This window comes from Lissotriton vulgaris, chromosome 7 (assembly GCF_964263255.1).
Source record: "Lissotriton vulgaris chromosome 7, aLisVul1.2, whole genome shotgun sequence".
NCBI classification, from domain to species: Eukaryota; Metazoa; Chordata; class Amphibia; order Caudata; family Salamandridae; genus Lissotriton; species Lissotriton vulgaris.
In genome coordinates this window covers 1402533071-1402555583 of record NC_141695.1, presented here as the reverse complement: position 1 = coordinate 1402555583, position 22513 = coordinate 1402533071, and positions in this window count along the sequence as shown.

Genomic DNA, 22513 nt, shown 5'->3' with positions numbered 1-22513 from the left:
GCCGAGTTGAGATCTGTTTCATTTGTATTTTGTAGCTGTTCAATTTCATTAGTTACGAGTTCCATTCCATTGTTGGTAACTCCTTTACTTCGTATAGTTGAATCTTCCAACATTATTAGTCTTTCTGTCTGAACTTCTGGTATGGAAGCAGGAGATTATTGCTGGCTACCCAGGAGCCCACACGGCCTGCTAATCGGTATCGGCCACATAGTGGGCTTGATCAGATTGATGGAGGTAAATCTTTTTTCTTTTTTGCCTGCAAGGGGCAGAAGAAGTACTGTTCTTGTTCTTTCAACAGCCAGGACAGGCACAGGTGTTCTGTAAGATGGTCCAAATTCTTTTTTGTCCACAATCTTTCCTCTAACCAGTTCCCCAATCTTCGGGACCCAGGCAGGTGTTGCTGGAACAGCTTTCACTTCCCCAGTGGTGGTGCGTTTCATTTGGACTTTGCTTTGTAGTACCCGGAATTCATTGAGTTTCTGTAAAACAGCCAACGAACATTGATGTCAAATGTTTTTTATTTTCCACTGTGCTGCCACAATCGAGGTTGGGTACCCACATTCTAGTCCCAAACAGGACTTCGTATGGAGTACAGCCTGCTAGGAACTTCTTGGAATGTTATTAAGTACCCTCTGGACCCCATATAGGTGATTGACCCAACAGCCACCCAGACCCAATACTCTCGCTGTTAAGGATTGCTTTTGTCCTGGTTTTTCCCTTCCACAATAAAATTTCCCTCTGGATGATATGGAGAGTAGTACCGCAGGACCTTACCCAAACCGCCCATGGCTTCTTTGTAAGTCTGAGAGCTAAACGCAGGGCCACAGTATGAATGTAATGTGCCAAATGAGTATGTCCCCATGAAGACTCGCTCGATCTGTTACAAAGGATTTGCATCAGCCGAGCTCAGGGGTCAAACCCACAGGAATATAGAGCATGAATCCACTGCCACCAAGATGTACTTGTAAGCCCCATAGGATTGTAAGGGGTCGCAGTGGTCCAAATAAACACATGCAAGAAGTCTGTCTGTTATCCGTAGTGGTGTCTTTAGTGGACGTGCTAGGGTGGAACTCTTCATCAGATGTGGCACTTAAAGACAAAGCCCTTGGTCTGCTTGGTAAGACCTGGCCACCAATAACATTGTTTCAATAATTAAACTGTTGCAGTAATACCTGTGTGTGCTGAACCAAGACCCTTGTGTGCAGCTAGTATTAAAACTAATCTGCGAGCCATGTTTGGTAGTACTCTATCCCCCACTCCTGGAATTTGAGCATATGGAATATTTTGTACATCCTACTAGCAGTAGTACTTGAGTGGAAAACATTTTGGTAAGGATGAACTGTTATTACGCATTGCATTGACAGCTACCATTATCTGTCTGTCTGTTCTTGTGCTAGAATAAGTGATTGCAGCAACGGCAGCAGTTCTTACTGTTGCCTTAAAGGCTGCATCAGCCAATGAATTTCCTTCAACGTGCACGCCAACATGCTGATGACTCAACGTATGAATCATGTGTGCCTGTGGCAAGCCTTTTTTCAGCTCTGCCACCTGTTCTCAAAACAACGTGTGCTTTATTGTGCAACCTTTGGAGTCCCTAAACCCATTGTGGCCCCAATAGTGAAGGTATTCATTGTAAGAATGAACACAGTAAAATGAACGACACACAATAAGTGTGGGAAATTCCTGATCTATGTTTTTAGTGCCAGTATCATAGCTTTTAGTTCTGCCAGCTATGCATTGCAATCTCCTAGAGACTGCATATGCATATTGTTAGAACAGAATTTACAGTCCCGTATATGTCCCTTTACAATCGCACATGCGGCGCTGCATTTCTGTTTACTTCCTACGACTAGCTGGGCAGATCCGTCAGTGTAAATTATGTATTCATACCGATCTAGAGGCATTATGTCATTCGGCAGAGGATATTCCTGTTCGTACTGCAAGAATACTTGTGTCTCTAATGTAGAATCAAATTTGTAATCTACATCTTTTGCAGTGACCAAAATATCCTATTGTATCCATCGTGGATGCAGTGCTTTTATGTTTGGAATGTTTACTTTTGTAACAGCCGCTAACGTGGGTACAGAAGTCACAACAGTTATGCTTATCCCTGAGCTAGTGCTTTTTCTCTCACTATAGCAGTCTGCAATGCTGTTGTTTTTTTTTCTGTTGATGCAAAGCGCATTTCAGCGCTTGTGTACAAATGGGATTTGCATGCAATGGGTACAGTTTCACCTTCATTGAAGGTGTGGTAGTTGTACCCGGATTGACTCTCTATAACATGTACCACCAAAGGTATAGTGATTACACGTGTGTGGAAATGTTTGGAAGCTATCATGTCTGCATGTAGGGAATGGATAATGACTGTGTGTTCCTGTGTCCAATGTAGAACTGAGAAATCAGGTCAAATTAAGTTGTAGAAAAGTTTAACTTTTTCTGTGTAATCCAAAATGTATGTTCTGCCAAACTTAAGACCTCCTAATATGAACTGTAGATTTTTCTGAGTCCTTGGAGTTTGGACAGCACACATTTTTTTCCCATTACGTGAGAGCTCATATCTTAAAGATTGGACATTTAGGTGGGCCATTTTTATTTTATTTTTTAAAGTTGCATTTATAGCCTTCAGAAGCAAATCCCAGAATTATGTTGTTCACCCTCTTCAGGTTCAGGTTCGGGTTTCAAGTCTTTATTTCGATTTGATAAATCATAAAAGACACATTATAGTACATTTATAAAAGCTATAACTCAGAAAACTTTTTACAAGGGAAAGAATACAATACATTAGTAAACAAGAACTACATACAAATAAAGCAAGCCAAATAAACCATACGATAATAAACCTTAGATAAGTTAATTGTAAGGAAGTTTAAAAAGAGTATTAAACATCTTAATTAAGAAACCTGATTCAAACATAAAAGTTAACAATTACATAGCGAACCATAGCAATCAATGGGACACCATTTCATACATGAAGTGCAAGAAGTGCAATCAGTGCAATCGGATGTTTATGCAATAGACAGAGTATGTCACCTTATGAGGCAGTATTGGAGGGCTCTAACAACTTTGACATATGTTTTGACCTGATGATCCAGGCCCACCCCAGATATTTGGCTAGGCTCACTACAAAGACCTCAGAGGTGATAGTCTTTAGCGCCCAAATGGCCTCTGCAGATTTTCTAAATGGTAAACGCTGAAACAGTGGTTTTAACCATTTGTTTCGCGGCGCCAAGTAGCTAGGGCAGGCAAAAAGAAAGTGGCCCTCTGATTCCTTCTGCCCCGAGCAGCCTTTACAGAGATCTGATACACCAGTGGACCATTTATTTACAAAAGTGTTCAATGGCAAAGCACCTACCCTGAACTGGTGGTAGAGTTTCTTTTCCAGCAGTTTATTAATAACATCTCAGTAGGGCTCAAGGGACAGGTCAAGCTTAAAAGTAAGGAACCTGCCCGTGAGGCTGGTAAGGCTGGAAATCGAAACTCGATTTTGACGAAGAGACGCCCAGTACAATGCTTTAAACTCTTGTTTGGAGGGAAAGGCATTAGAGGAGGGAGCTGTCCAGATTTGTTCTAATCCCATATCTACCAGGATGTTTTTTACAGCTTGGAGCAATGGGATTTTTCCAGAACCACCGATTGACCTGACTTCTGCTAGTTCTTTCGCAAATAGAGACAGGTCAGGGGAGGTCCATATTCACCTCCACAGGGCCACCAATCTGAATCTGGCCATCTCATTGATCGGAAGGCACCCCAGATCCAAGCAGAGGGGAATAGATGGAGATGACTGTGGTAGACCTACCAGGTTCCGTAGGAACTTGCATTGGGTTTTAAAGAGATTTAAGAGGTCCATATAGCCCCAAAGATCTGCGCCATATAAGATTGCAGTGCTGATTTTGGCGTCATAGATCTTGAGAGCTGGGGTGACCCGCTTAGTGATGGATCTCTTTTGCTCCTTTATTAGACAGCCAGTTAGCCGTGCTAGCTTAATATGTTGTACGCCAACTTGATCTTTCCATCTCAAGCGGCTGTCTAGGGTAACCCCCAGGTAAGTCATGGTCTCAACTTGCTCAAGGTTGACTCCACTCAAGCTCACGGAGCTCCGGACAGGATGGTTTCTTGAGAAAACCATAAACTTTGTTTTGCCCACGTTCACCGCAAGATTGTTAATGGCACAGAACTCCTCAAAGCGGTCCAGCGCCCGCTGTAGACCGCTGCGTGTTCTGGAGAGGAGTAGGGTGTCATCGGCGAAGATGAGCAATGGGAATCTCGTCCCAGCCAGCATTGGGGCATCAGTAGGGGTATCCATAAAAAATTTCACCACTTGATCGATGAACAGGAGGAAGAGTGTTGGTGCCAGGACGCACCCCTGACGGACACCTCTAGTTACGGGAAATGTTTCCGTTACTTGTCCCTGGCCTCCCCACCTCACCCTCGCATAATTATCCTCATGGAGTTTAATTATGAGGTCAAGTAGTTCTGATGGACAACCCACGTTTCTCATAACTCCCCACAGTTTGTCCCTTGGCACTAGATCGAAGGCGGACTTCAGGTCAATGAATGCAGCAAAGATGGTACCGCCACCGAGCAAGACCACTTTCCAGTAGATCAGACAGAGTCTGAACACCTGGTCAATGGTACTTATACCTGATCTGAAGCCCGCCTGCATGGGAGATAATATGTCCTCAGATTCAATCCAGCCCTGAACCCGTCCCAAGACCATACGTGCGATGATTTTTTGTATGGAATCAATGAGACTGATCGGGCGGTAGTTCCCTGGATTGGACCTGTCGCCTTTTTTAAATATTGGTATTATCTCGGCTCCCTTCCATGATTTTGGGATACTGGCTCCTTTAGCTAATGAGTTGGCAATCATGGTTATATAGGGAAGCCACAAGGCTGAGTTTGATTTAAACAGATCCGCTGGGATGAGATCCATGCCGGGAGCTTTCCCTCGCAGGGTCAAGCCTAGAGCAAGCTCGGCCTCTGATTCTGAAAAAATGAGTTTCTCCCCATGAGTGTGTAACAGGGGTGCCTTTCCCAAGATTGGTAGGGGTTTGGGGTTTTCAACTCTGAATTGGGCAGAATAAAAGGTTACCCACTCTTCTGGAGGTACATGATTTGCCGGGGTACACGAGTCAGGATCCTTCCCCCACTTGACTAAATCCCAGAACTTTTTCAGATTGTTCGAATTGGAGGCATCCAAGAGATCCGACCAGAACCTGTCCTCCCACTCCTGTTTAGCTTCCCACTGGGTTTTTCTGTAACGTAACCTAGCTGCTTTAACTGCGCCCATATCACGAGATTTGATAGTTTTAATAAGATCTGTATGGGCCTCCCTACATTTTTTGTTATACCATTTCTGGTGGTGGGAGTTGGCTTTGGTGGGAGCACTCCGACAGGGGAGAGAGAGTAGGGACTTTAGATGGTGGAAACAGCTAATGTGGAGATTAATAACATTATTTGCCAATTCCAGACTTTCCCCCCAACAGGTCAATTTTTAACATTTCATTACACACATTTTTAACCACTGTATTAACATTGACCCATAAGGTTTCGTCCTCCACAACCCTGGACCATTTCAGCCTCCTCCTATCGTTGGTTATCAAAACATCCCCTGTCTGTGAAATGGTAGGCTCAACTAGTCTCTTTATACCTGGCAGTTTCAATAGGAGCGACAGGGGGTTATGGTCACTTTCTGGGCGCGGTATTACTACCATGTCCACTAGCAGGGGCCAGTATTCCAGTTTTAACAGAACATAATCAATACGGCTCCGCCTTAGACCGTTGTCAAAGGTACAGTTGGCTCCTTTATCCGATCTTGTGCGGCCATTGCAAGCCCGGAGTCCCCTGTTTAGGCAAAGAGCCATCCAGTTCACTGCCGCCTCGGTCGCTTTAACCGTTTTATCAACCATCAAATCAGGAATGTCCCAAGCAGCGTCCTCGGCCGAACCCCAACTGTCCCCTATGTCATACAATGGCTCAATGGTGCAATTTAAGTCTCCTGCTAAGAGGGTAACATTCCCACTACCCATTTCAGCAAGCTTGTGGTCTAAGACATTCAACAACGGGGGACTGCGGCCACCAGGCATACCTCTGGCATATATGTTGAACATAATCAGATCCCGTTGGCTGGCCTTACTCAGCTTAATTATAAGGAGATCCGGGTTCTGAACAGGTAGCTCTATTGGACAAAGTCCCAATGACTGCTTTACCCATATCAATAAGCCACCTGAAGCACGCCCTTTGCCCCCTCTAATCGCAGGTTTAAAGAAATTAACATAGCCCAACTTGAAGACTGGTTCAGGTGCCCATGTTTCTTGGAGTAGGATGATGTCAAATTTGTCCACAAACTCCATCCAATCTTCAGAGAGCATACGGGCCTTGATCCCTGCGATATTCCAGGATAGTATTTTCAAATTATCTAGGACAGACACCGCAGGGGGGGGTGGCAGGGCTGGAACTGCAGTAAGTACCTGGGTGCACCCTCTAACCCTCCTGTTCTCCATGAACCTAAAGTTATCCATAGAATCCCCACTCATCATAGCCTCTGAATCGTCTTTGGATGCTGGTAAAGTAGTCTCCCTTGTGGCTAGACCTCCCATAACTGCATCTAGATTATCAATTGGATGCGGGGTCTCCCTATTCCACCTTGTCGGCTCATGACCAACTACTTCAGCAGGGGAAGTCTCACAGGGTGTTATATGATGTCAGTCTATGGCCTCAAGGTCGGAAAGGGGACCAAAGTGGTTGAAGAGGAATGGGCGTTGGTGGGCAAGAGGTGTTGTTTCCAAGGGGTATCTTGTAGCTGGGGGCTGACCAAAGTTGGAATATGATTGAATGGGTCTTTGCCTATGAGGATAAAAATACAATAGGCCCAGTGTTTGGACGTCCCCCTGTCTAGCAAACCTAGCTTCTCTTCGAATGGTATCTACCACCCATGGGTCCTTAAACGAGATTAAAATGCAATCTCCCTCCAGATCCTTAGTACCATGGCCCACCCAGTCCACTCTCCTTACAAATAGTATTTCAGTAGGTGAGGAGGGGGGGTAAAGGTTGGTTTTTATTTACCAAAAGATCACTTTGTTGCGGAGGTCCCCATACGACTCCTTACTACCAGGTTTTAATGGAGCAACACCTGTTAAAACTATTGTGTGGCGTGTTGCCTCCACCGGTAGATCAGCGCGAGGGGTGGTAAACCTTCTATGCCTCTCCGCCCTTTGGTTGGTGTTACTGCGCTGGCCAGCTATATCTCCGTGTGGTGGGAGACGGGGGGGGGCAGGATTGGGTTTTACTTGTGGGGGTGGCCTAGTACTTTGAGGCCTACAAGAATTGTGTTTTTCAGTGACCTTCATCTTAGATGCCTGTGTTAGGGTACTCGTAGATAACTTAGAGGATGTAGCTTTTGGCTTCCCCCCCCCTAAGGTCATATTGGTGTCTAACCCTGATGTTTTGTTATGGGCAGAGTTGCCCGTAGGGATATTATTTGTGCCTGAGATCTTCGGGGCTATTTGTGTTTTAATAACTCCTATATGACTGGTGCCGGTTAATTTTTGTAACATGGCCTGGTTTGAGTTGACTACAGCCTCCATGCTGTCTATTTTCGAGGTCATTAACCTGGTCCGTTTCAGGACGGGTAGTAGTAGAGTTTTAAACATGGCCTCCATTTTTACTAACAAGATTTCATCACTGTTAAGGCACATAGGGCAGGGGTTCGAGGAGCCCAAGGTGGTGAGGGAGGGGCACAACACATTGGGAAATCCAGAGGGAATTTGAGTGTCTAAAGGATGCTCAGGGCCCTGGCTCCCTTTGTCTGTAGTATCTTTTGTTTTTGGGATCTTACGTTCTCTCCCCCCCGAGAGTCTTGAGTCTTGTTTTCTTTTTCTAGAAGTGATATCTGTACTTGGGGGATCTATGGTAACAACGGTGTTAGAGACGTTAAGGGGTAAATAACCAGATATCTGACTAGGTTCGGGTCCCACGCTAGTCTGTAAGTCATCCCCCTGGCTAACTTGTGAGTCATCTATGCTGTACGCATCTTCCTCCAGAATGCGAACAGTTGGGCTCTCCCCCACGCTATCTAGATGAACAATAGCATCCGTGGTAATAGTTTGTACACAATTGAAAGCGGCATGTGCTAGGGGGCTGGTGGTGGTAGCTAGTCCACCCAGCGATGAGCGCTTTCCGCTAATAAGGTCAAGCGAGAGTCTTTTTTCCACCATTGCAATTTCCTTCTCCAATATCCCCGTGGCCCGTGTGATGAAAGAGTCTAGTGGGCCTGATACGACTCCCTTGGTGGTTTGGATTTGGACTGTGCGTTCTTTACCTGACCTTAAGGGCATGGTGGGATATAGGTTGAATACAAAACCACACTGTTACTTTAGTCCGACCCCGCAGTACCAAGTAGCAAGAAATTGTAAGGTAAGGTAGACCGCCTACCTTAAGTCCTTCAAAACGGCCAGGGGGGTGGGCCCGGTCCGGACTCTGCCGTACTCGAACGGCCTCAAATGGCCCGCTCTTTGCCCGGTCTTCGCCCCGGTCGCTCCCGCGCTGCGGATACTCCGCCCTGTAAAATAGGGCTAGGACTGGGCAGGGCAGGGGGCGTAGCCGGCAGGGAGAGCGGCCACAGGTGTAGCACGCAGGGACTCCTGGACAATGGAGTCCCTGCTAGGCTGCTCGCAGCCCTGCCGGTGGACAAAGTAGTTTTACGATATAGAGCTCCCCTCCAGCGCCCCACAGGGTCTCCTCAGGCGCAGCGGGACCCGCGCAGCGGGTCCGGCAAGTCGTCGGTAAATCTGGTGACAGGCAGCAAAGGTCGAGTGAGCCTCCAACAGTGCTCAGGCAAATCCGATGAGGTTTCCCGCTGGACAGAGAAAGCGATGCACTTTTTACCAGCAGTCAGGGGGCGTAGCCGGCAGGGAGAGCGGCCACAGGTGTAGCACGCAGGGACTCCTGGACAATGGAGTCCCTGCTAGGCTGCTCGCAGCCCTGCCGGTGGACAAAGTAGTTTTACGATATAGAGCTCCCCTCCAGCGCCCCACAGGGTCTCCTCAGGCGCAGCGGGACCCACGCAGCGGGTCCGGCAAGTCGTCGGTAAATCCGGTGACAGGCAGCAAAGGTCGAGTGAGCCTCCAACAGTGCTCAGGCAAATCCGATGAGGTTTCACCCTCTTCAAATGATCCAATAATTCATTGTCCGTCAGCTAAATTGTATCTGCATAGGACAATGCCTCCTCATCAAAATTTTGAAGTAACGCTGATACTCTATCTGAGAAGAACCCGGGATTATTCTTATACACTTAGGGCTGTCTCTAGAATTGGTGGTGAGAGCTGAGAGCTGAAAATGCTGTCCAATATCTGCTTTCAGGCGCTATATTTTGGCAAAAGAATCCATTTGAGATATCTAGTGTTTTGTATTTCTCCCACACAATGTCATTTATTAATGCGGCATTGTGCGCATTTTGTACTGCAAATGTTTTCATGCATGTGTTCAAATGCCTGTAGTCTAAAACTAGACATATAAATTGTTGGGTTCCATTATGGGAAACAAAGGATTATTCATTGAAGAGGTGCATTCCTCAATCACACCTTGATATTCAAGTTGACCTGAGATCTCTCCGATTTGCCACCGGGTCATCGCACCAGCCAGCCGTGTAAACCAGGACCCAGCTCCTTCTCGCCAAGGATCCGAGCATCGCCTAAGACCGCAGGCTTCACTCCACAGGCTGCACATCTTACTATTGCCGTGCGGATCCGAGCATCGCCTAGGACCGCTGGCTTCACTCCACGGGCTGCTCATCTTACTATTACCGTGGTCAATCCCCCTCCGAGAAATGCCAATTAATTGACGGCCAAAAAACTCCCGGCGTCCACTTCGGACGGACACTTTACCCCTTGCAAGAACATCCCAACTGTACCTCAGCTGTGCCCACTGCTGGCCGGGCTTAGAGCACATAGCAGTCACTTCGTCATTCGCCGCCCCTCATTTAGGAGGCGCATGATTTTCTTTACCAGGCATACTTAAATTGTACAGTCCTGATGATGATCCCCTTGTACCCTTGAGCGCGGGATCGAAACATCGACCTTTTACAGAAGTTATACAGTAAAACCATTGTGTATCAAATTCCTGTATGTACTACTCTGGCAAAACACTTGTAACTTCAATCCAAAAGTGCCCAGATTGCTCACTCCTCTCTTGCCTGCGATATCTTCCTTTCCTTGTAACTATTCTTTATTCCTCACCTTCTCTGTTCTGTGGTAAAAGCACAGGATTGTGCTCTCTAAATGTTTTATATGCATTTTACAATTCCACTATTGTTATGAAAATAAAATCCATGTCCGGCTGGACTTGGATAAAAATATAAGCAGCTCATCATGGCTTGTCTTATTATCTTTATGGTATATTTTTGAAAGTGCTCTGGACCGTTGTCCTTTTTAAACTTGCTTTTTCACGTCATGTTTTATCATATGGTCCGGGATGCCCGCCACCCCTTCCACCACCAATCCCAATGGTAGGAGACAGACACATTTTTGAACTTTTGGAAGGCAGGGGGGCCTCGCGACCCCCCCGGACGTATTTATTAAAATATGAAACAAAATTAAAAACTTTAAATTAAAAACGTTTCATTTATCATGTACAAAATTCAACTTTCATTACACTTGATGAAGACAGGTATCCAGGCTAACCTTAACAAATCTCTAATACAAAGATTTTCCTAACCGAGTCTAACATCATGACATCATGCATTGCATACGAATTTTGTACATCCTATCGTTAGGGGCCAACGGCAAGGTCTTAACCGGTGTCAGATCACTATCAACAAATTTCCGCCCTTATGTGCGAGTGGCGCAAGCGCCGGGGACTTTACCCTCGTAGCCATCCGTAACTTCCCTTGTCTCATGGGGGCCCCCTTCCACTTGGCGCCATCTTAAGGACGTACGAGTTCCCGTGTGGGGTAAACGTAAGAGGGACAGACTCCCCACCCCCCCCCTTTCCCCGCACTCTCTTCCGCCGCAGCGGATATCCGGCCCCCGGGAAATTTGTGTGAGGGGCATATAGCCGTCTCCCCCTGGGCAATCCCATCCGTAATGGGTGCCGCCCCCCGTGGGAGGGGCCAATGGCCGCCTCCCCCCAGGCGCTCCCATCCATAATGGGTGGCGCCCCCACTAGGGACCTTGAAATCACTGCTCAGCGATCATGACCTTACCGCCACAGGCCAGATAGTTGACCGACTATCTGGCCCCCCCACAACTCCTATAGGTCATGTATCCTCAATCCCACTAGCTAAGCTATCATGTCTCCTATCAATATGTCATTCCCCACCCTGGACAGGTGTACCCCATCATCTGAATAACAGTGGTCCCCCCAGATGCACCCGTGAGGTATACTTTGAAGGTGGTTAGAGCGAAACAATTTCTCCATTTTATTGTTGACCCTCTTTACCGAATGGTTCAACGCTGTCGTGGACAACCCACCCCTCCATACCCTCCTCGGAATCATGTGTGACCAAGCTATTGTGCACCCCCGGGAGTGTCTTTGCTAACCAACTAACTGCTGAAAGTATGTGTTTGATTAAAGCCCGTCTGCCCAACCTCACCAAGTCATTGCCCCCAATGTGCACTATGACTACTGATGGCGGTGACCTGTGCCGCCCTAACAGTTCTTCCACAAAACTTTGCAGTCGGTCAATACACAAACCGCCCTTCCCATGGAAGGTAACCCTGAAACCATATTCCTTAGATGTGTGAATCGCATCACCTGCCCTGAATATGTCCGCGGCCCGTCTCACGTATGAGTGGCCCACGACCCAGACCACTCGTCTTCCATTCCTCGCTCCTGAAGTGGTGGTTAGCTGATACTGGGCCGGTCCCAATTTCCGCCCTGCGTCACAGGCTCGTAAAACTGTAATCCAAACAAAAGACAACAAGCGTGAGTGCACTTCTCAAATAAATTACAACATGTGCAACCGCACATAACGTTTGAAACAGTCTGAAGACCATCGCCCCATCTTTTTAACATTGTCTGCCTGCAGACCCCCGGCCGTCGCTTCTGTAGCGGTCCCTATCCTGAATGAATGAGTTCCAAAATCACTCTGGTTCAAGCCCGCAGCTGCAATCGTGTTTGCCAGCACCCTTTGGAACTGAAACTTTGTTAACTGGGTGCCATCAGCATGCCGCAGCAAGGCCCTCCCCACGTCGTCACCCTTTGCTTTAGGTAGGCCTCAAAGTGCATCACTGGACAACAGGGACTAACCGGAGCGCGCTGCAACACAATGCTACTCCCCTGGGCCTCCTGGTCTGTCTTTGACCTGGCAATCGTGATCAGTAGGGAATCCCCCCTCACTTGCATGTGGTCCCTGCGCAGACCCCCCTCGGTATCCCTTTTATTGGCAGCCACTAGTTCGCCTACCCGCAGGGCCCAATAGAATGCCAGTGCAAATGCTGCCCGGAATAGGACAACCTCACTAGGTGAGGAGCACGTCTCCCCTAGTTTAGCCAGCAAGGCGGTCAACCTGTCAAATCCTATTGGATGCCTGGTATCCCTTTTCGCGCCCCTCTAGGCGCCGCCAGCTGCGCAGTGCCTTTCTGACTATAAAGGAGTCCGTCGGGTCCCTGATCCCTTGGAGCTGAGCCATACAAGAAATATGGCGGCCTTATACTGACTGGCGATTGCCGCCAACCGGCCCTCCTCATGAAGTGCCACTAAAAATTGGGTAAAGGACCCCTCCTGACCCCATATATGCTCCCATTCAGGGCCCAAAAAGGCGCAGTACGAGCGGAACGCCCCTTCGTAAGCTTTCCTTGTCCTGGGCACTAAACTGGCTGCCACGAGGTTTTGTAGTCCGGGGCGCCGATTTGCCATAATGCTTCGGGAAATGGCGCTGCCACTAGCTCCGCTGAGGGTAAACAATCCCTGAATGCCTGCGTTTTGAAACGAGAGAACGCATCAGCTGCATTATTCAGTACTCCCGGCACATGTTTTGCCCTGTTTAGCTTCAAGCATTTCAACACAATTTCTTTCAACAATCGCAATATCCACTTGCAGCGTGCTGCCTGCTGGTTAATGCACTCCACCACAGTCATGTTATCAGACCAGAATATCACAGAGTGGTTTCGGAACTCTTCTGGCCAGGCCGACAACGCTACCCAGATCGGGAATAACTCTAGGAAACCATTGTTGCTCGTCAAGCCACTTGCCTCCCACCATGCTGGCCACTTCTGGGCCGACCATCGGTTACCAAGGATCGCGCCAAACCCCACACTGCCCGCAGAGTCGGTCCATAAACCTAACTCTGCTGACGAGGCCGGGGCTTTGCTCCAGACTACCCGGCCATTGAAATCCACCAGGAATGCCAGCCAAATGAGCATGTCCTGGCAAACCTCTGCCGACAGTCTTGTGCGATGGTGCCCTTCCTTGAGGTCAACGATGGCCTGGGCAATGGATCGTGAGAAAGGGCGAGCCTTCGGTATAACCCTCCGCGCAAAATTCAGCTGTCCCACTGTTTGCTGCAGTTGATGCAGTGTCACCTTGTCGTTCCTAAGACATTGTAGCAAGGAGGCCCTGAATTTGGCGATCTTCTCCGCCGGCAGACGGAAGCAACCCTCCACGGAGTCGAGTTCAATACCCAGAAACTCCAGGGAGGTAGTTGGCCCCACTGTCTTACCTGGCGCCAACGGAACCCCGAAACCCCGCATGAGCACGCACAATTCCTGCAATGCCCGTGCACAGTCCCGAGAGCCCGCCGGGCTGAGGAACAGTAAATCATCGAGATAATGCATCACATGTTGGTGCCCTGAGGCCCTCGAGAATGCCCACTCCAGGATTGAGCTAAACATTTCAAAGTAAGCACAAAAAATTGAACAACCCATCGGCATGCACATATCGATGTAGTACTTCCCCTGGAATGCAAAACCCAACAAGTGCTGATCCTCTGGATGCACCGGCAGTAATCTAAATGCAGATTCAATATCTGATTTTGCTAACAGTGCCCCGGGGCCTAGGCGAATCAACATGACCACTGCGTCATCGAACGAGGCATACCTCACACTGCAAATGCCTGCATCGATTGCCTCATTCACGGAAGCCCCCCTTGGCGCAGACAGATTATGTATGAGCATGATTTCGCCCGGCTCCTTCTTGGGAACTACCCCTAATGGGGAACACACAAAATTGGCAGCTGGTATTTCACCAAACGGTCCTGCAACCCGCCCCAAGCGAACCTCTTTTGCAATTTTTGTGGCGACCACAGTCGGGTTGTGCGAAACGGACAGTTGGTTGCTGCATAAGGGGGCCCCCCGAAAATCACCCGCCGGGATCCTGAAGCCATATGAGAAGCCATCCCGCAGGATCCCGGCGGACACATGATCAGGGTATTTGCTCAACCAGGGGGTCATAGCCAAAATATCCACGGGCGATTGCTTAGTCATCCGAGCCACCGTGTCAATCCTGCTTGGTACCACCTTTTCCCCCGGTAACATTGCCTCTGGCTCGGCAGCTAGTTTCGGGGTGGGAGTTGTTACCACAACCTGCGCAGGCATGCCTGAACCTGCATGTTCCTTGCGGCCTACTACGCGTTCCCTTGTTAAAACCCCAACATACCCCTCGCTTGTTCCCATTCCCGCCCGATCTAGACTGAGTTTCTCCCCCGTGGGCTGGTCGAAAGGGCTGTGGTTGTTTCTGCTGAAAAGCCCTGAAACCATTCGCACTCGACCCTGTTCCTGCCGCCGAGCCTGGCGTGAACTGCGCATGCCATGATACAGTGTCCAAACAATCCCAAGTCAACGATTTATTAAACTCTTTCACTTTTCTAAGAGACACATCGTACCCTTTCCATGCGTCCCCCCCCATATTTCTCATGGAAGCCCGTGATCCTGCTCTGGTAGCAAGCAAGGTCTCCCAACAATTCTGGTGTTCTCTCAACCATAATTGCCACAAACACAGAAAAAGCCCTGATCCAATTCATCATAGACTCCTTCACCCTGAATTCGGCCATTTTAGCCCTCCATTCACTTGGGTGCAACCATTCCTTCTGGGTTTTGGCATACTCTAATTCACGATTGTCCGTCAACAATGAAAACATATTAATATATTTGTTTTCCCACACCATCTCTTTCATGGCCATCGGAACATGTTGTGCCAGGCATTCCCGCCTTGAAGGCACAGCGCCCTCCCCCATTATTGGGAGCGACCTCTTACCGTTTTCCGTCGTACCTCCGGTCGTGTCCGTCGCCTTATTCTGGTTCTCGACCGCGGCCGTGTTCGTCACCTGCGGAGGAATAGAAGGCACGTTTCCTGCCCCAGAGCCCATTGCCTGCCTGAGCTGGTCGATAATTTGCCTGGCCTCCTCAGCTGGATCTTCCGCCACCGCGGATCCCCCAGCTCCCTTCTTCAACCAAGGCCATACCGCCGCTAGATGCATCTCCAGTTCGGGGGGTACCTGTTCCTTATCCAGTGGTGTGATAATCACAGGGATTGGCAATCCCCCATCCGGTGCGGGCACCAGGCTGGCCACTGGGGTTACTGGGACCAGCGGAACTTGGACCGGGACATCGCTAGGACCCCTTTTCTCTTTCTTCTTTTTCCCCTTGTTCCCCCCTGGAGTAACGTTTGGCAAAGCAGGCCCCACAATCCTCTTAGGTCTCCCTGAGGGCACCGCCTGAGCTTACACTTTCTTCTGGAGTTCCGCTAAGCTGCTACCCATTCGGTCCACCTTACCAAATTTCCTGCCATTGCCGACACTTGGTTTACCAGTGTGCTAAGCATCCGTTCCATCTCGGAGCTCTTCCCATTCTTCTTTCCAGGCATATCCGACGTTCTGTTTTCTCTCTGCCTGTTTTCCAGCAGCTCCTCGGATCCCAGATATGCCTCGACGACTGAAACAGAAAAAACAACGATTACCACGTTCAAAAAACTGCTGCTTGTTCCCTTGAGGGCTCACGAGTAGGCCTGGGCGGAGAACTACGCTCCGTTCGCGGAGTTTGCGAAGTTTCGGCAACTTCGCACTTCGCGGAGCGCGCGAAGCTGTCGCCTACTTCGCAATCTACAGCGTAGCGTAGTAGTTTTTCTTCCTCGCGCGCTCAATAGCATTCTCGCGTGCGCTGTAATTACTTACCGTGGTTCTGCGTTCGCTTTCTCGCTTTTCTCTCCAGGTCGTGTTCGCAACGATGTTTGGAATCCGGCCGCACAATCCAACCCGACTGTGAGAACGCGATAACGTCATTCGGACGCGCGAACAACTAGTTGTGTTCCCGAACAAGACGTGCACTGCGCAAACGCGTTATTCGCGACCCGGAAGAGGAAGTAGGGGATGCGGGCGGGCGGGACAATTGAAAAAACAAGATGGCCGCGCCCATAGCCCACCACATGGGTAAGGTCGCACGCTACAATCCCCCGAACACGCACACAGCACCCCGAACATGCACTACGCGCTCCCGAGCAAGAAAAATGGCTCGCGAACGGGACCAGCAAGCTACTACGCAAGCTCGCGAAGCTCGCGTAGTGCGAGAACGGCTTCGCGTAGCTTCGCGGAATGCGGCTACGCGAACTACGCCCACCCTTACTCACGAGCGACGAGTGGTGCAGCCTTCAGAGCGCAGGAACAAGAGGACGCTTGCCTGGACCCCCGCGCCTTTTAACTTGCAGCGGGGAGGCGGGGCGGCATCCCCCTCCCGCCCAAAAGTGCACGGACTTCCGGGCGGGTGTTAGGACATCCCTCTTAGGCGGCGGGGGTGTGCTCCAACCACGCCACTTTGGCCATACCGGCCCGGGACACGCCCCGCGCCTGCAAAGGTTTCCTGGGCGGTCGGGGCACCCAGCCATACGTTCAGGGTGACCGAGAGGTCTCCCCTTTCCAGGCACTGCGTCTATGGTGTAGGAGTAGTTTTTACTGGGATTTCATGGTGAGATGACTCAGCATCCCACCCTACATGATTGTGGTATACTGCAGGAGCTAGTGCTACCACCCAATCTTGTGTGTATGAATGTTTTAGTTATTCTGGAACAAGGTCAGGTAAGCTGGTAATATTATGGCGTCTTCTTTTGGACAATCCATAATGAACTCAGGTGGCCAATCGTTTTCAGTCAAAAGTATATTGTATCCAAAAGTCAGGTTCTCCCAAAATAGACTTTTCACTTTCCTTGGTATGTCCCCTTCCATTTGAAGTGTTATTTCATGTAACTGATGTTACCCTTGTATCAGGTGTTTCCACCGTGATATGGTCATTCAGTGCTGCTGTCACCAGAAATTTGATCAAGTTCTTGCAAACTATTGTTACTTCTGCGCTGTCTAGCATCGTAGGAGCCCATTCCTCGGTCAGAAATTGAGTCCTCAGTAGCCTGGGCATTTCTAATTTGGTCATCTTCTATGCTATCCAGAATGGCATTTGCTCACGTTTAGTGGGCATTCTAGCCATAATCGCATGTAGCATTTGTAGGTTGATTTTAGTTGCGGACCCTTGTAGTTTGAGCTGTTTGAGTAACCCTTGTAGGTTGAAGTGTGTTCTGTAAAGTTGTATTAGTTCTTTGTGAAGTTGGCATAAGTCTGCTGCTACGAATCTGTTAATCTCTAGATGCCGTGTGTAAGAAGCTAGAACTAATCCAGTCGCTCCGTCTCTGCTGAGCCGACCGAGTCTCACTTTATCTGTGATATGGGGGAGGGCACCTTTAAACCAATTTATATGCTCTTGGTAAGTTACCAGGACTTCTATGTCCTCTTATGGAGAGTATTCATCTGGTATTTCATCTAGAGTGTAGGAATGAAATGTATGATCCATCTGCAGGTGGGAATCTAACCCAAGAATAGAACACCTCTGTTCTGAATGCCTCGTGTGCCTCAATCGTAAAGGTAACAGTCCCGCCGAACGCTGAGAGACCGACATTTTAGTTTTATAGCAAGTGCATTTCTGCAATTTTCTTAAATGTTTATAGCATCTTGTTGCTCAACTTCCTCCCTGGAAGTTTATAGAGAAAGAGATAAGAGATTGCACAATGTTGGAAACTGCAATCCTTCAAGCTTGAATAAGCCTAAAGCTAATACATAGGGTGTCCCTACTCAGCTGTGGCGGATTTTCCCTCCCCACTCTAGATGTCACAGGGTAAATGTGAATAGGGGCCTCCGAGAAAACTCGTCCGAACGACTCAGATTTGACTGTTAAATAAGAAGTAAATCAACGTTGGTGGTGCCATGTCATGTCAATGCTTGTTGGCTCTCTCCTCTAGAGATCTTCGGGCTCCAAGAAGTTCCAACCTCAAGTAACTCCTGCAGCCAAGATATTCACCCTCACTGCTTCCTCTGCACCGTAGGTCTTCTTCATTGGTGAGCTGCTCGAGGTCCTCTTGTAACTCCTTTGACTTCAGCCCGTGGGTCCTCTTGATAGTCATCTTGGGCTTCAGTGGGCTCCCCAGCTTGCTCTGGGCCTGCTCTGACTTACCTGCTCGTGGAGAGTCACTGGGACCTTGCTGGTCCCGACACAGCATCTTTTTTGTCAACCACGTTGTTTGCTGCTGCCAAGGCTTGTTGGTGCCCCTGCTGGACACTGATACCCTAGCTTTTGACATGCGCCATGGGACAGCTCATAAATGGCTCCTGGTCTTCCACAGGGTCGCCTGGTTTACAGAGCTGCAACTTGAAGTGCACCGTCCACCTCTACTTTCTCCCCGACATCGGGCATTTGTCTCCCGTGCTTCCTGGTCACTCCTCTGAGGCATAGACTCTGACCTTTCTACATGCAAGTACCTCTTATCTTGAATCCACCTTTGGGTTTCACCAGACTCCTTTGCCTTCTTCTTCAGCAGCCTCTTTCCTGAAGTCCTCCATTGTGGTCTACGGCAGTTTCGGACGCCAGTTGACACCTATGCACCTGGCTTCCCTTGTGTAGGTATCCTGGTTCCTGGGGTATCCAAGGGTGGGGTGACTCTCCAACCTTCCCGCTTCCACAGGGTGTCTTCAGGGTCTTCTGGGTAGGGTCCTTTTTCTTTAAAACTGCGACGTACCCTTTGTCTAACATTGAGCACTCGGTCATGTTCTCACTCTGCACCCGACCTCTGTGGTGTTCCTAGATATTAACCTTCTACGTCTTCTGGCTCCACTCTTGTCTTGAGTGTGGTTCGCATGCCACTATTTCATTATATGGTTTGGCCTCCCCCTGGAGACCATTGCGAGTTTGTGCTAATTACCATTTTGTTTTTTGCAAAGAATTATGTGCATTGTGTTATATCTCCGGGTAGTAGATATTGTTGTGTTAGTGAGTGTCTTATAATAAATACCTATTTTTATAAATGCACTGTGTGGTTCTTTTTCACTTAACCTATACCAATAAGATTAATTTCTGGTAAAACAATCTGCTTTACACATGTTCTGGACTAAGCTTGAAGGCTGCTCTCCACAGATACCACTTCAAGAGCTTTCGAAGGATGTCTAAGACCACTGAAATCACTATAAGGGTTGTCTGGATTAGTGCAGGGTGCTACACTTACATAAGTGAGCACCATATACTAAGGCAGCTTCTCACATTGGTGTGCAACAGTTAGGATTCAAGTCTGCATTGTGTTACCAGCTAATCTTGGTGTGGATTAATTGAAAAACCATCACTAACATTGTCGTCTAGTTCCTACAAATCTTTATGGGATCTGCTCGTTTAGACAACATAAACTAAGGGATTGGTGTTTAGACTGAATCCAGACATCCCCAAAGAATGTTAGTTTGTAGACCAGCTGGCTCACAGTGCTACTATAAGCCCCACAACCTTACCAAGGAACGAACAGTTTCTGGCAACTACCCAACATGGCAACCCTGACTCCTCGGGGATCGTGGAAACAGTACTTTTCGCTCAGTCACATGTGCTCACTCATTCTCAGAGAGATGTATATGTAATAAACATGGGGACGTTCTCAATAAGCATTTATTGAAGCAGCATCATTCTAATATAAAATACACATGCTGCATTAAACATTTGACAGAAACAAACATATATAGTTATAAGCACCAGCAGACGAAACAAATGGTAGAATTCTTCCAGGGTGCTAAAACAGTGAATATATGCAGGCACATTGATGCATGGCAGTAATCATGAGTACTCGTATTTTGCAAAATCCTAACTAGATGTACCGTAGTGTACCTAGTATGTATGTAGGTGTATAGCCAAGAATCTCCCTAGGAAAGTGCTAACCCCATTACCTGATGTGAGAGAATGAAGGACTCTGTCTTGGTCTCGGGATAGACATCCCGCACGGGATGTCAGAACACTGCGTGCTGTAGTGTCTGCATGCAGGAACTTAAGCTTCTCGTGTCAGCATGGAAGTTACTCCTCTGGTTTCCCCAGCAAACACGTGGTACTTATATACCCGAAAGGTACCCTCAGAGGTTCTACCTAAATGTGTCATGGTATTGTGGGCCTGTCTGACAAGAATGACAATAGTGGTGACTTTTGTACAGTTATTATGCAGAAGATGGTAATCCTGCTGTGATACTCAGAATCCTCATGCATAATAACTAACGCTAGTTTTCGAAGAAAACCGCACAACATTTATTCTGCACAAAATGTATAGAATATGGTAACCGGGTACCAAGCGTACATACAGGGCACTCTACAGTGCATACAAGTCTTGGTATAATCTGTTTGACAATAATAAAGTAGGTGCTACAATAATTGGAGAAAAACTGAACAGTGGTATGCTAGTTAGGTAAACTGGCACCACTAAGGAGAATAGCACATCACACAATCATAAAGTTACTTATTTTAGTGACGGTGCTGCAAGGTGAGGAGCACCACCAACCTCCCCAAAATTAAGGCCTGAGCCAACTAAAAGCAATGACACGCCCCAGCACACGTAGAGGGTGTTTAAAAATTGTTTCACAGGGCACAACATCATCACAACTTGTACAAAATAATTAAGATTCTCTTTTTCTTCTTTTCACTTTATGATTTGTTGATCTTCAGACAGCCGACACATGTTTTTTATTCGCATACAGGGTAAATTGTCCCGTGACTTTTTCAAGGCTGTATAGATACAAACAAATAAACAATTTAATACATCTCACTATGTGAGAAGTGAACACAGGGTAAAACCAATTCTCATGCACAAGATGAAAAGACCTCTCCAATGCCAGATTGATGTCCCAATACAAAATAACAGAAATTAAAACAATCAAAAGGAAGATGTAGGAAAGAAAACCCCAAAATTAAAACTGTATAATCCAATTGCGCGCCTCAGTCTCCATGCGAGTGATTATTAAGAATAGTCATGTCAGTCAACAGGACGTTTGGAAAGTGAATAAGAACATGTGAATAGAATAGGTGAGGTTACTGAAACCTAATCACTATAGTGTTGGTGAAAAGAATCTCAAGAAGTCCCTATATAGCCCATGCTGTGTGAAGGCGCCATAAATACCTATGTCTTCTCTGTATAAACCTCTATAAAATAAAAGATATAATTCAAAGTAAGCATATTGTTCCCTTGAACACTGCACTCACTACTGTTTTCAGTGCAAGTCCACAATGAATACCTACTTAATTTGTGGTGATAGTTCCAACCCACAAAAGGCTTCAGTATCTCGCTGTGTCCCTAACAACAGTTCCTAAATATCCAGGCATCCTGATATGTCCTGATATCACAAGCTGTAAGACAACCAAAACCCAGATAAGCTCAATAAATAACTCAGTTGTATAACTATAGTCCATAGATCTCTACCCATCACGGTCTCTTGCAGAATATTGTGCATATTGTTTGCCAAGCAACTAACAGCAGCCCACATTATTGAAGATTTCAAGCCATAAAGCTCAACCCCAACATCCGCTCATAAGTTATATCAACCTACGCGTTTTCAGTTGCATATTACCTCTCAGAGCATCTCTGTGTCAATGCCATCCAGTCTGTCTGTTAGAATATCAAGATATAATTGTTCCCTTCTCATTCGTATCCGAGCCCCCGTAATGCATTAGTGATGCCGCAAAAACAATCTGTGTCTAGCAAAGAAATGTACATATCAATAAAAACCAGTACAGTCTGTTTTGCGGATGTTTCACTTTAGAATTACCAAATAAAGGAAAACGCCCAATTGTATCACATGCTCGTACGCAATGTAAATAATCGTGGTGGAGAATGTCAGATGCCTCTAAGGCACTGCCATGAAAAACCTGTCTACATGCCAGATCATGAGAATAATATCTGTTAGTAACTCACAAATGTAAATCTGGGCACATACTTTCAATAAAACACCTCATTGCTTTAATCATCTATTCTAGTTCTTCCCTTACCGAAAGTCAGTCTTCTTGCCACAGGACGCTGCCATTTGTGTATTGCCGAGTACGGAACATGAGTGATTTAAAACCTGCCATGCTTTTGTACAAGAATTCCTCCTCACCGACGTCATCAGAATCAACGAAATATCAAGGTCGCTTAGACAGTTCCTAGTAAACACAGTGGAGGGACTAAGAGTACGTCCCCTCCAAAGTGGTGGCCATCTTGGAATGTGACTATCTCCAGCAATGTAACATGCACTACTATTAGCTTAGAATTACCT